Consider the following 13350-nt stretch of genomic DNA (forward strand, 5'->3'; position numbering starts at 1 on the left):
CATGTACTTGTCCCCTTATCCCATGACTGCTAGGTTTCCTCAGGAGTCTTTGATGAGGAACTTTGTCAAAAGCTTTTTGGAAGTCCAGGTAGACTATGTCAACTGGATCACCTAGATCCACACACTCGTTGACACCCTCAAAGAAGTCCAAAAGGTTGGTGAGGCAAGATTTACCTTTGCGGAAGCCATGCTGGCTCACTCCCAGCAGGGCCTGTTCCTCTAGGTGCTTTACAATTTTATCCTTGAGGATGCTTTCCATCAATTTGCCTGGAACATACGTTAGGCTAACTGGCCTGTGATTTCCTGGATCGCCCCTGAGTCCCTTTTTGAAAATCAGTGTTACATTTGCTACTCTCCAGTCCTCTGGTACAGAGCCCGATTTCAGGGATAAGTTGAAAATTTTAGCAAGGAGGTCAGCAATTTCACGTTTGAGTTCTTTGAGGACTCTTGGATGGATGCCATCCGGCCCTGGTGATTTGTTAGCTTTCAGTTTTTCCAGACAGTTTAGTACCTCATCTCTTGTCACTACTATCTGACTCAGCTCTCTAGCCTCCATCCCTAAAAAGCCTGGTTCAGGAACAGGTATATGCTCAGTATCCTCTGCCATGAAGACAGATGCAAAGAACTCATTTAGCTTCTCTGCAACCTCCGTATCCTCCTCAATAATCCCTTTCACTCCGTCATTGTCTAATGGCCCAACCGCTGCCCTGGCAGGTTTCCTGCTTCTGATGTACTTAAAGACGTTTTTGTTATTCCCCTTGATACTTTTGGCTAAATGTCCCTCAAACTCTCTTTTTGCCTCCCTTATTGTCACCTTGCATTTCTTTTGCCAGAGTTTGTGTTCCTTTCTGTTCTCTTTGTAGTTGTAGTTGATGTTGTAGTTGAGCTTATATGTCTATGCTTGCTGCTGCTAAGTAAGGTTGCTGCTGTGTTGTGCTGTGACAGCTGTTGCAATGCTGAAGTAAGGAGTCATAATTGTGTGGGAGAGAGCAACTTGTGCCAGGCACTGTGGCTGGCAGTGGTTTCTGGGTCAGTGATTCTTTTTTGGCCATTCCTGGACTATCTTTGAAATGTGTGTTCTGTGTTAGAAGGGACAGATTCCCTTTTACTGTGTGCTTGCAGTGTTTTTCAAGGCAGGGTTGCAAAATGTGTGCACAGCCATTGGGAACAATGGGGAATTCAAAACACACCATTATTCCCCATGGGTAGCGCCTAGGGTTGCCCAAGGTGAGGTTGCCCTGGTTCACCAGGAGACCACCCCCTCACCAGATGCACTGTCCGCCTTTCTGACCAGTTTGAATGCCTGCATTTAGTGATGAATTGCGAGACAAAGTTGGGATTGGGTTGGTATACAGCCCACCCCGTTGTCTAACAGTCTCCCTGCCTGAGCTGCTTGAGGTGGTCTCAGATGTGGCATTGAGGACCCCATGGCTTTTAGTCTTTGAGGACTTTAACGACCATGCTGAGGCTGCCTTGTCTGGTGCAGCTCAGGACTTCATGTCCTCCATGATGACCATGGGCTTGTCTCAACTGATTTTTGGTCCCACACATGTGGCAGACCATACGCTTGACTTGGTCTTTGAATCAATGGTGGACAGTGGTGCTCCGTGGGAAATCCAGGAGGCCTCAATGCCATTATCATGGATAGATCACTATCTGCTGAAGACTGAACCAAGGGTTGACCCACTACACCTCTGCAGGGGTCGGGGACCAGGGGTCTGCCCTCGGAGACGTATGGATCCTAATAGAGTCATGATGGCTCTGGGGGAGTTTCCTGCTGAGAGAGTGGATGGTTCTGTTGACACCCTGCTCTCCCTTTGGTATGAGGAGATGTGTCAGGCGATTAACACGGTCGCACCTAGGCATCCTCTCCCAACCTACCGAGCCCAAGCGACTCCCTGGTATACAGGTGAGCTGTGGACAATGATGCAGGCTGGTAGACGGCTTGAGCAGTCATTGGTGGAAAACTCAAAATGAATGTGACTGAACACAAGCTAGAGTCCATATTAGGGCCTACTCTATGGCGGTGATGGCGGCAAAGAAATCCTACTTTTCCTTCACTATCTCATCAGCTCAATATCATCCAATGGAGCTTTTTTGAGTGGTTCAGGGCCTCCTAGGTGAGGACCCCAAAGACCATCTAACAGAAAATATATGTAAATCCACATATTTTAAAATTTTAAGATTAAGACATATTTTAAGGTCTTAAAATTTTAAGATTTCAGTCATTCTGCCACATATACAGGCTGGACATTAACAGCCATTTCTCAAATGATGGTCTTTAAAGGTGTAGAGACGTGTGAAAAACTCATTTTCTGTGCTTTCTGGGCCTGGGAGACTGAAGTAATTGTTGGCTTCTCAGCAATGAGAGTGGAATCATTCAGTTAACAAACAGCAGCAGAAGTCCTGAAATTGCCAAAGGCTTGTCGGCTTCCTGATGAACAGATTGACCCAGAAAATAGATGTGTGCCAGCTGTTAGCAGGTCAAATTCACTGTGGTACATTAACCTGAGAGAAAATTAGATTATAAAATGGGAAAGGTCACATGATTAAATAATGGAAGACATTAAACATAAAGAAAACCCGCTGTCTAATATAGGCCGTAAAAGACTGTCGTCCATAGGAATTTAAAGTGATTTGACAAGAGATGTTCCAGAGCAGAAGCAAGCAGTAGATTTCAAATTACCATGAGGTACTCATGATAAAATCACTGACATTTTACAAAGAGGTCAGGCCAGTTGTTAGGAATGCCTCATGCATCGTGTTAATCTGAAATACAATAGGAGCCACATGACTCTTCCTCAACCACCCCAAGCATCCACATCAGAATCCATCTGTTGGACAGGCACAAGAGATCACTGGCTTAGATGCCATGTAGCACCCTGCTCTTCTATCAGGGGGCATGTGTGTTGCCTTCATGAGTGTGGAGAGCCTGTCAACACAAATCGAGAGAGCCTCCATGGCCCTTAAGTATCACATCTATGCTGTAGGATGCCTCTTGTGTAATTCCCAACTGCTTGTGTGCTGTGGCCGCTGGCCAGTCCATGTTCAAATCAGTCCATACAGTTATTCACATGTTATGTTCAATGTACATTGAAGAAGTCAGAGGTGGTGAGCCTGAGGCTCTCCAACTATTGTTGGACTACATTTTCCATCATCCCCAGTGTATAATGGGAATTGTGTTCCAATCACTGGAGAACCTCAGGTTGGCCACCCTGCAATAGGTACTCTGCATTTTTGTGAGGTTCAGACCTTGTGTTGACTTTTAAAATGGATGCGTGTAATCATTCACACGAAAAAAAATTGTATACAATTTAACATGTGAATAGCCCTTTAGATTTCCACCCAGGAAGGAATCAGATATGATTGTCACTTCCTGATCCAAAGCTGGCTCTTATGCCTCTCAGTGTTATCTAACAGTGAGATGTGTAGCAGCTATGCCTTCTTATGGCATCATTATGCCATGAGGAGATATCACACTCACCAAACCTCTCGATTACAACAGCCCAAGATGTCTGTTTTGATCTTAGCATGACTGATTTGTATTCATGACTGATTTGTATTCTTCTTCCAGGCCAGTTTTGCAGAACTGGGGTAGATCATAAGGTCCCTTTGGCTACTTATACATAGAGATGTTTGATCTGTTGATTTGTCAAAGGTAACATCTCCTATTACTAAAGAACCATACACTGCTACTTATACATCTGCTCCAACCCTCATCTCCAGCTCATCAAATTTTCTCTCATTGCACCATCACTACTGACAGTTAGATCTCACACCACACAATCATCAGTCTTCATGGTGCTGTGATGTTAGGCATATTACATCCCAATTGGTTTGGGTGGAAATTAACTACCACATCATAGCATTTAGGATCATATACATATTGTATATATGAGTTTTCTATTCACAGTTTGTTGGACATCTCACTTGACTGTTACCAATTATGACATCTGCCCCTATGTTTATTTCATGCCTTCAGTCTCCCCTATTGTTCTAGACTCCTGCGGTTCCTCCTAGATAAAGCTGTCAGCAGGCTGACACTTCCATCTTCTCTGTCATGGTTTTCTGTTATGGCTCCCCTGAGTCCTGTCGAACTACATTCATGCTACTTTAAGCAGGATAAGCTGAGTAAATCATTAAAGCCATGCTTCTCTGCATAGACACCCTTTTCATCAAACAGCAAGATTAAATTAGGTTCCCCTGATAAATTGATTTGATGAGCCAATTTGGATGGTGTATGAGGTATTTATACAGTTCCAAAGGGATTGGGATTTTAAAAGCATTGAGTTAATGGTCAGAAACTTGTCAAGAAGACACTTGCACTGCCCTTTATGAATTCATGATTTCCAAGAATTCCCTATCAGTGTCTTACAGCACAATCCTTTGCATGTGTATTCAGAAGTAAGTTCTGTTGAGTTCAGTGAAGCTTGCTCTCAAGTAAATGTGCATCGAATTGCACCCAAGTCTGAATTTATGTTAATTGAATGGAGATCCTATCTTTTTGCAATTTAAATTTTGTTGGAATTATTGGCTGACATGATCCGCAAACCTCCAGCGACGGAAGGAGGACTGTAGGTCTGCAAGAAGTCTTCAGTGTTCCTGCATGATTCTCAGGAACATATTAATTCAGTGGAAAGGGCTTTTGGCGGGAGGGAGATGCAAATATCACTCACCCTCACGCACTCCACCTGCTGTGAAAAAAAGCCTTCAGCACATCTATGCTTTTTATAAGCACAAAGCAGTTGTAAAAAAGACAAATTCCATGCTCGTGAACATTAATCAAGCAACTGAAAATAAAACTGACACTATTGTAATGCTGTTATACAAACAAATCAAAGGTCCAGCCAGATATGGTCACGCCATCTAAAACAAGTTGTTATAGTAAGAACTAATCAGCCTACTTTCCTTTCACTGTCTCTGCAACTGGACTAAATTTGGTTCAAATCGAGGACCACAAGTCAGATTTCTTGTGCCTCAAATGTTCATGTGCCCACCATCTTGGATCAGAGTGGGTGACATCATTACAAACTACATGGTGTCCCTGTGTCACTACAACTGCACCAAATTTGGTTCAAATGGGTTAGACAGTCCTCAAGTTAGTGCACTTGTGCCTCAAAAGTTCATGCATCCACCATCTTGGATCAGAGTGGGTGACATCATCACAAACTATACCATTGGGGCATCCCTATGTATCCATACAGCTGTAGCAAATTTGGTTCAAATCGGTTAGACTGTCCACAAGTTAGTGCACTTGCACCTCAGAAGTTTATGTGTCTGCCATCTTGAATTAGGTTGGATGACATTGTCACAATCTACACCACTGAGGTGTTCCTATATGTCCCTACAGCTGTAGCAAATTTGGTTCAGTTCAGTTAAGCAGTTCACAAGTTAGTGCACTTGCACTTTGAAAGGTTACACATCTGCCATCTTGAATCGGTGTGGATGACATCATCACAAACTATCACAATGCCATTAAGGTGTCTCTGTGTGTCACTCACTGCAACTGTACCAAATGGGTTAGACAGCGGTTCAAATGGGTTAGACAGTCCACAAATTAGCCGACTTGCACCTCAGATATTCACACGACCACCATCTTGGACTGGAGTGGATGACATCATCACAAACTATTCTGTTGAGGTGTCCCTATGTGTCCCTACAGCTGTACCAAATTTGGTTCAAATTGGTTAAGTGGTTTACAAGTTAGCCCACTCACACCTCAAAAGTGTATGTGTCCGCCATCTTGAACTGGGGTGGATAACATCACACAATCTATGCTGTTGAGGTGTTCTGATATGTCCCTACAGCTGCAGAAATTTTGGTTCAAATCGGTTAAGTGGTTCACAAGTTAGCCCACTTGCGCCTCCAAAGTTTACACGTCTGCCAACTTGAATCAGTGTGGATGACATTATCACAAGCTATGCCATTGAAGTGTCCCTGTTGGTCACTGCAACTGTACCCAATTTGGTTCAAATGGGTTAGGCAGTCCACAAATTAGCCTGCTTGTGCCTCAGATGTTCACGTGACCGGCATCTTGAACTGGAGTGGATGACATCATCATTCACCACACCATTAGGGCATCCCTATGTGTCCCTAAAGCTGTAGCAAATGTGGTTCAAATCAGTTACGCAGTTCACATTCTTGGATTGGGGTAGTTGACATCATCATAAACTATGCCGTTGAAATGTCCCTATGTGTCCCTATAACTAGACCCGATCTGGTTCATATTGGTCCAGGCATTGCGAAGTTGATAGTGGGGGACACACAGATGGACACACACAGAAAGCCGGGTGATCTCATAAGCCTACTGGAAGGTAAGCTAAAAAAAACCCACACCATAAATCTGAAAGAAGGCACAGAAAAGGACAACCAAAACAATGAAGGGGTTGGAGCACCCTCCCTATAAGAGAGGCTATAGCATTTGATGCTTTTTATTTCAGAAAAACGTGGGTAAAGGAGGCATGATGGAGGTTTATAAAATCATGAATGGCAAAGGAAGAGGGAATAGAGAGACGTCTTTATCCCTGTTCACAATATGAATGGCAAAGGAAGAGGGAATAGAGAAACGTCTTTCTCCCTGTTCACAATATTAGAACTTGAGTTCATCTGATGAAACTAATTGGCAATACTTCTGGACTGACAAGAGAAAGTACTTCTCTACACAGCACACAATTAGTAGAATTTCCTGGCACAAAATGTAATGGTGATGACTACTGGTTTAGATGCCTTCAAAAGAGGATTACACATCTTCAAAGAATCCCTCTTTTCTTTCCAGAACAATTTGCTCAATGGTGAATGCATTTGACACATGACTCTTACTGTAGTATATGGATTTCAAATCATTATTAGGAAGATGGTTATAAAAAACGGAAAATGCAATTAGTCATGATTGCCACATGAATGCAGGATGCAGCTGAATACTATTGGCTGGTGATCAGCATCAGGGAAGAGCTGTTTCCTTTGTCTCTGGTTGTAGGATTCCAGAAGACATCTGGTTGGCCACTGTGGGGGAGAGGATGCTTGACTAGATGCACTTTTGGTCTGATTAAGCAAGGTTCTTCATGTATTTTTGGCCCTATCCCTCCCCAGCACAGCATCCCTCCAGTGGCTGTTGCTGGTGTCTATCTTATATTTCTTTTTTAGATTGTGAGCTCTTTGGGGACTGGGAGCCATTTTATGTAAACTGCCCTGAGCCATTTTGGAAGGGCGTTATAGAAACTGAATAAATAAATACATATGTATGTTTGTATTTTTAATTCTCTATGTAAAACGCTTTGGGAACTTGTGTTGAAAAGTGGTATATAAATACTCATAGTAGTAGTAGTATTTTTATATTATATTATCTGATATATAAATTCTTATTTTTCTTCAGGTGCTATCTCCTATTGGAGGTTAGCTATCATTATGGCTATTCTGACTTTGGATGCTGATGCTCTAAAAAGTTGTAAGGATGTGCATCCAAACCATTCCTGCAAATTTTTGAGAGAGGATGTTCTTCGTTTTCCGAGACTACATGATTAACTGCAGTAAGGAGTATTTCCCCCCTCTAATAACATAGATAAATTGATACATAAATTGGTAATGGTAAACTGGAATATTCAGTATCTTGTCTTGAGTTGAAAACCAAAATCACACTCATAACAACAGCTGTGGTTCCAATTTTAAACTCAAGGAAAGATATTGCATATCCCAGATTACTATTATCAACATGCCACAGATTCAGGAAAAGAAAGATACTAGGGCTGCTTCTGAATGTGATATGTTTTACAGACTCTTCTCCAAACCTGTGCTCAGCTGCTTTGAGGAGTCCCATGTCTGCACGCTGGGCCATGACCTCCTCTCCTTCTCAGCATTCTCCCTCACTCCCCACCACCCTTAGAACATTCTGGATCTACCACAAGTGGGCTTGCTTGGAATTCTCATCTTCACATTTCAGTGCTCTGAAACCAGGCATGACCCAAGTCCGACCCAGGGACTGAGGTCATGTGGTGCTTCCCTGCACTTCATGGCACACAGAGTGTACCACGCACCAAACTCCCTCACACCTAATTCCCCACACTCCATCCCTCTTTCACCGATGATACAAAGACACATAGAACAAGCCACAAACCAGTTTACTGCAGAGTATATTTCCACTCTGCCTGGTCTACCCACATTTCCCCTTACCTGGTGGTGGGAGCTCCACCACCAATACTCTTCCACCTCCCACTCTTTCAAAAGGCAGAGCTTGCGGAATGGAGTGGAAGTGTATAGAGTAATATGTAACCCACTATACTTCTCCACATTTTCTTCCACTCTGTTCCCCCTGTTGAAAAGACAGGGAGCAGGATGAATGGGAGGAGGAGGGAGGGAGCAATAGCAGCAGCAGCACTAACCCCGCTAATGACAGAGACAGAAAGGGCAAGGCAATAGCTAATGGGGAAGTATAGACAGGCTCTCCTCCCCTCCAGCAGCATAACTAACCCCGCTAATGACAGAGACAGAAAGGGCAAGGCAATAGCTAATGGGGAAGTATAGACAGGCTCCCCTCCCTCTAAAGAGATAACCGGAAGTGAACCCTTGTCTTGACTGACAGGCTGGTGACCTACAGAGATTGCCCAATCAGTCCACCGGGGGAGGGGGGACCTAGAGAGCTATTGCTGGGAATTCTGGGAACAAGAAGGGAAGCTAGGCTGAAGATGCACAGGATGACATGTGACCATGGAGTTTGGCTGCAGGAGAATAACTTTGCAGATCCTTGAAAGACAAGAGGGCAGGAAGCTTGCATTTTCATCAGGGGTTTGATGAGTTCAAGGCAAAGAGCCAGGGCTTTGGCTTTGGGAAGATTAATTTAGGGGAAAGTTTGTTTAGTCAGACTTTGCTTTAGAAACTTATACTTCTTTGTGTGTGTGTGCTTTGTATATCCCTGATACTGCTCTAGTATTGTTTACCACCAGGAGTATTGTTTACCACCAGGAGCCCCTGGTGGCGCAGTGGTAAAACTGCCGCCCTGTAACCAGAAGGTTACAAGTTCGATCCTGACCAGGGGCTCAAGGTTGACTCAGCCTTCCATCCTTCCGAGGTCGGTAAAATGAGTACCCAGAATGTTGGGGGCAATATGCTAAAAAATCATTGTAAACCACTTAGAGAGCTTTGGCTATAGAGCGGTATATAAGTGTAAGTGCTATTGCTATTGCTATTGCTACCTGCAACATAACTGCAAAAAGAAACACTAGCCTACGCTCAATATACCTAGGGCATTGCAAAAGCCTCTGCAAACATTTAAGTGTGCATTAAGACAACCTATTTTTGTAATCCTACTAAGTATTCTGTAACTGTATCTAAAAGCTGAGAAAGCCTCGTATGGAAGCAGTCTGTAAATGAATAAAACTGTTGGTTCTTGGGTTTTTTTGGTTCTTTTCTTTTTACAAGCCTCTCCAAGTTGGTTCTTAACTCAGGAAAGGGCAGGGGCTGAAGGGGGACTTCTCTGGTGCAAACACGTCCTCAAATGTTCAGCAGCTATTGGTTTTCTCACCACGTGTAGGCTTGCACGTGGAAGATTTGTGTACTTGTACAAGAGCCAAATTAAGAGAGTTTTTTTCTGGGCTATCCCACCCCAAGCCCAGAGAGTTTCTGTAGACAAAAGGGGTGGCGGTGGCAGCATTTTGAACCTACCGATTATACAGAATAGTTTTAGGAGAAGCCTAACCAGGCAGCTCAGGAGGGATGATTCAGCATTTCTTTCCCACACGTGTACTTGCTCTGAGACAAAGGCTTTAATCCACTACAGGAGGTGAGGCAGAGGTGGGTTTGGGTCATTCCTCACTTCTGCCACTTCCATTAATCCACTGTCTTAGCCAGCCAACTCACTATGCCTCCATAGGAGACTAGCCCTGCCCAAAGCACTGATCTACATATAGTCATCCTTTTATAGCTCTGCAGAAAGCTGATGTGACTAATCTACCTGCAAATGAAAAGAACAGCTATTTCAGGATGATGAAGAAGCCTATATGTACAAGAGATACAAGACTTATGGAGGTTCTAGAAGCCTGCTGCATATGTGGCAACAGTGAGAGTGGTTTCATACGTTATGCACAAGTGCCTAAAGAGGATGTTTGCATGACCGGATATCTTCATTGCATGCTTCCAGATAATATGCAAATAGATTGGTGGGGCCTCTTACCTAAGATAATGCATGTGGGGAAAGATGATGTGCAGGTTATTTGCACAGCTTCTGTTGGCACTTCCACGTGGCATGCAAATCTATTCTAAAACTGTTGGTTAACAGACCAAAAGATTACAGCTGAGCTGCGCCAGTGCAGACAAAGCCTAAGGGGCTGTTGGTTGTGGCAAACAAGAGCAGAGGCTTAAAGGGGTGCCGAAGCAGCAAGTTCACTTGTTACTTAGATTGGCAGCTTGCTGCACAGTATACTGTAAAAGCCAAATGAGAAATTAGTAATTACCTAAGAAGTCCCTTTAATGTCAATGGGACGTAGTCATGACTAACTTAATTCGGATGTGTCCACTTCTGACCTGTAAAGTGTGGGAAGTGGACTTCTCTCCACAGGTCACATTGGTCAATGATGGTCCCTATCCTGACAGGTTAAGCTCTACCATCTGCGGGGTGGATTTCTCACAGTTACAGAATGTGCCTTTTCCAGGACAGATCCCTGGTTGTGATTATAGGTGTACCTAAAAGTAGGAGAAGCTGCCATTTGGATACACATGGAACAATTATTTTAGAACATCAATACTGTCCAAGCATGGAGGATGAAGCAGTGGTGTAAGGCAGCCATTTATAAGCCATTCTGTTCCTTCAATCATCTCTTGGCTCAAGAAACTGGAAAACTCTAAGATTATCCTAATCTGTTTTAGATTAAACATGTTTTGATTTCTTGTCTCAGCAGTGCTCCAAGAAGTTCAGAAGCCAACAATCCTCTCTGCAGAAATGGGTGCATTAAAAAGAATTCCTTTGTCAACCTTTGTCTCTCTGTCTATGAGGCCAACAGGGAAACAAGGCTCCAAACAGCATTGAATTAAGAACTAATTGGGATGGTGTCAGGCTGCACAGTCAGCCTTCCAATGTACATCCTCATTATGATAAGCCTATACTTCTTCTGTTGCTTCTGAGAAACGTTTACCCTCAGTTTTAATTACTGCACTTAGAATATGGTGCAACGGCTTGAGCACAAATTGATCTTGCTTCTAAGCCAGGAAGCTTGTTTTCTTCCCTTTTATGATAATAAATGTGCCACTGATAATGGCGAAGGCACAACAGAATGGTGCAGCATTGTGTGCTGAGCACACTTCTCGTTTTTCTTGTTATGTGTTACTGATGCGACAGTTTGCAAACATTTAACAAAACAAATTAACAGGCTGGCCTTTTTTTCTTCCCGGGTTTGTAATTTCAATCTTCTCGACAGCCACAGCTGCAATTAGTAATGATCTCACTTAAAACATCATTTTGTCATGAGCATTCATGTCCTGTGAGTCTACACTTGCAAAAAAAATCAGCTCTATGGTCAGGCTAAATTGAATACAAGATATCAGAGCAATTTTGAAAACTCCTCTGTTTCCCCATTGAAGTAAGAGTTGCTGTTTCATTGGGAAATCTGACTTCTAGAGATATCAGCAGAGCTCACCAAATGACACCCCCCCCCGCTTATTTTTCCTCTCATTTTTTTCTTTGCTGAGGAAAGATCTGGTTTGTTAGAGATGATGACATTCTGTTTAAACGTGTGTTAATTGTAATTTAGGACTGTAAAATTCTTTTAAAAAAATCAAAATTCTGTAATAAAATAAATAATGAGAGCCAGACTAAATTATGAGAATTCACTTAAGTGGTTGGTTAGTGTGTGTGTGTGTGTGTGTGTGTGTGTGTGTGTGTGCGCCCAACTTTTACATTTCAGCAGTTTAATATTGTAAACTAAGGGGGTAGGAGGTTGAGAAAGTAAGTAAATGCTGTTAGAGAGAAGGGTATCACTGGGACCCTGTGTAATGTTAATGAAAGGGCTGGACTTGGAAGATGTATGTTCAGATCTTTGCTAGACTTGTAAAATAATATTCTCCAATGCATTTAATAGAATGAGTAGAATATTTATCTGAAATATTCTCTCCTATTCTAAATAATGCAGGAGAATATTCTTTTCCAAGTCTAATCCTTGCTCAGTCATGGAACTTACCTTGGCAAGGCAGTGGCCCACATTGAAACAAAGAGTTGCACATGCTGAGTGATTCAATGTGCATACTAAAGGGGGTATGGATTTTTTGGCAATCCTACCTTCCCTGTGCGGTCACCTGCACCTTCCAAAAATATGTCTCTGAGGGTTGCAGGATCTTTAGGGACATATTTTCAGGTGGTGCAGGTGGCTGCAGAGGGAGGGAAGGAAGGGTCGCCCCCACGCCCCCCTATTCCATGCAATGCAGATGCTTTCCCCACTCAAAACTCTTTGTTTGGATGTGGGCCAGTATCGCTCAAGCTAACCAGCCTCACAGGGGTGTTGTGAGAATAAATAAAAGAGATTTAAAATCAAAGCACTTTATTTTCCATGGAGTACTATATAAATGATAATAAAAAGGCATTTTATGGCTTAGGTAATTGGCTGTAATTAAGCCCTAGAGAGTATTTACCAGGTGACGTCTGTAAACAACTCAAATCCTTTTCAGATGGCATTCATAATCTCAGCATTAGTTATTTTCTTTGTCTTCTTCTTAAAATAATGTCCGTTCCACCGCTAAGATTGCAACATAGCAGAAAGGGCAGAGGTGAACTGGGCAGTAATAGAAAGGTACAGCCAGGTATGGAGTGCTGTCAAAATACTATGTGGTTTACTCACATTCTTCACTAAGCCTAAGCCTAGTTCAGACATTTGCCTGGAGGTAATATCCTTTATTTGTAGGGGCTGGGCCATGAAAACTATTCACATTATCACATTGAATGCGCCAGGTAGTCATGGCGCATTATAAATGTGTGATCAATTTGCTCCGTGTGGTTCTCTACCCCTTTCCATTCTGTTGCTTCTGTGGTACTAGCAATGTATACTCATAAAGCTCAGTCCCAGCCCCCAGTTGAAAGCTCAGAAAGCTCAGCTGAAAGGATGCTACTGAGGATGATACATGGCAAATCTGGTTGCAGTGAGCCACCTCTTCCCAGCAACTGCATCTTCCTGGGGCAAGTCACAAATTCTGATCCTGGCATGTCATATGAACTCGACCATGTCTGGCTCCTCAACTACACTTCCTTTGCCACCCAGCTTCAAATCTTGATTACAGATGCTGGGTGGTGGAGCAGTGGTGTAGGGAGGGCATGTGCAGCCCGTGTTCATACTGGCAGCCCTCTCATGACGGCAGACGCTCGATCCTGGCAGCATG

General features: G+C 43.2%; 1 long non-coding RNA gene across 1 annotated transcript; it reads left to right on the forward strand.

Annotated features, from left to right (window-relative positions):
* Window positions 1-7383: 7383 nt before the first annotated feature.
* On the forward strand, window positions 7384-11801 carry LOC128340005 (uncharacterized). Its single transcript, XR_008313394.1, has 2 exons — window positions 7384-7526; window positions 10884-11801. It is a non-coding gene; the product is annotated as an uncharacterized LOC128340005 (long non-coding RNA).
* The last annotated feature ends 1549 nt before the right edge of the window (window positions 11802-13350 follow it).

The sequence above is a fragment of the Hemicordylus capensis genome, chromosome 1 (assembly GCF_027244095.1).
Source record: "Hemicordylus capensis ecotype Gifberg chromosome 1, rHemCap1.1.pri, whole genome shotgun sequence".
NCBI lineage: Eukaryota > Metazoa > Chordata > Lepidosauria > Squamata > Cordylidae > Hemicordylus > Hemicordylus capensis.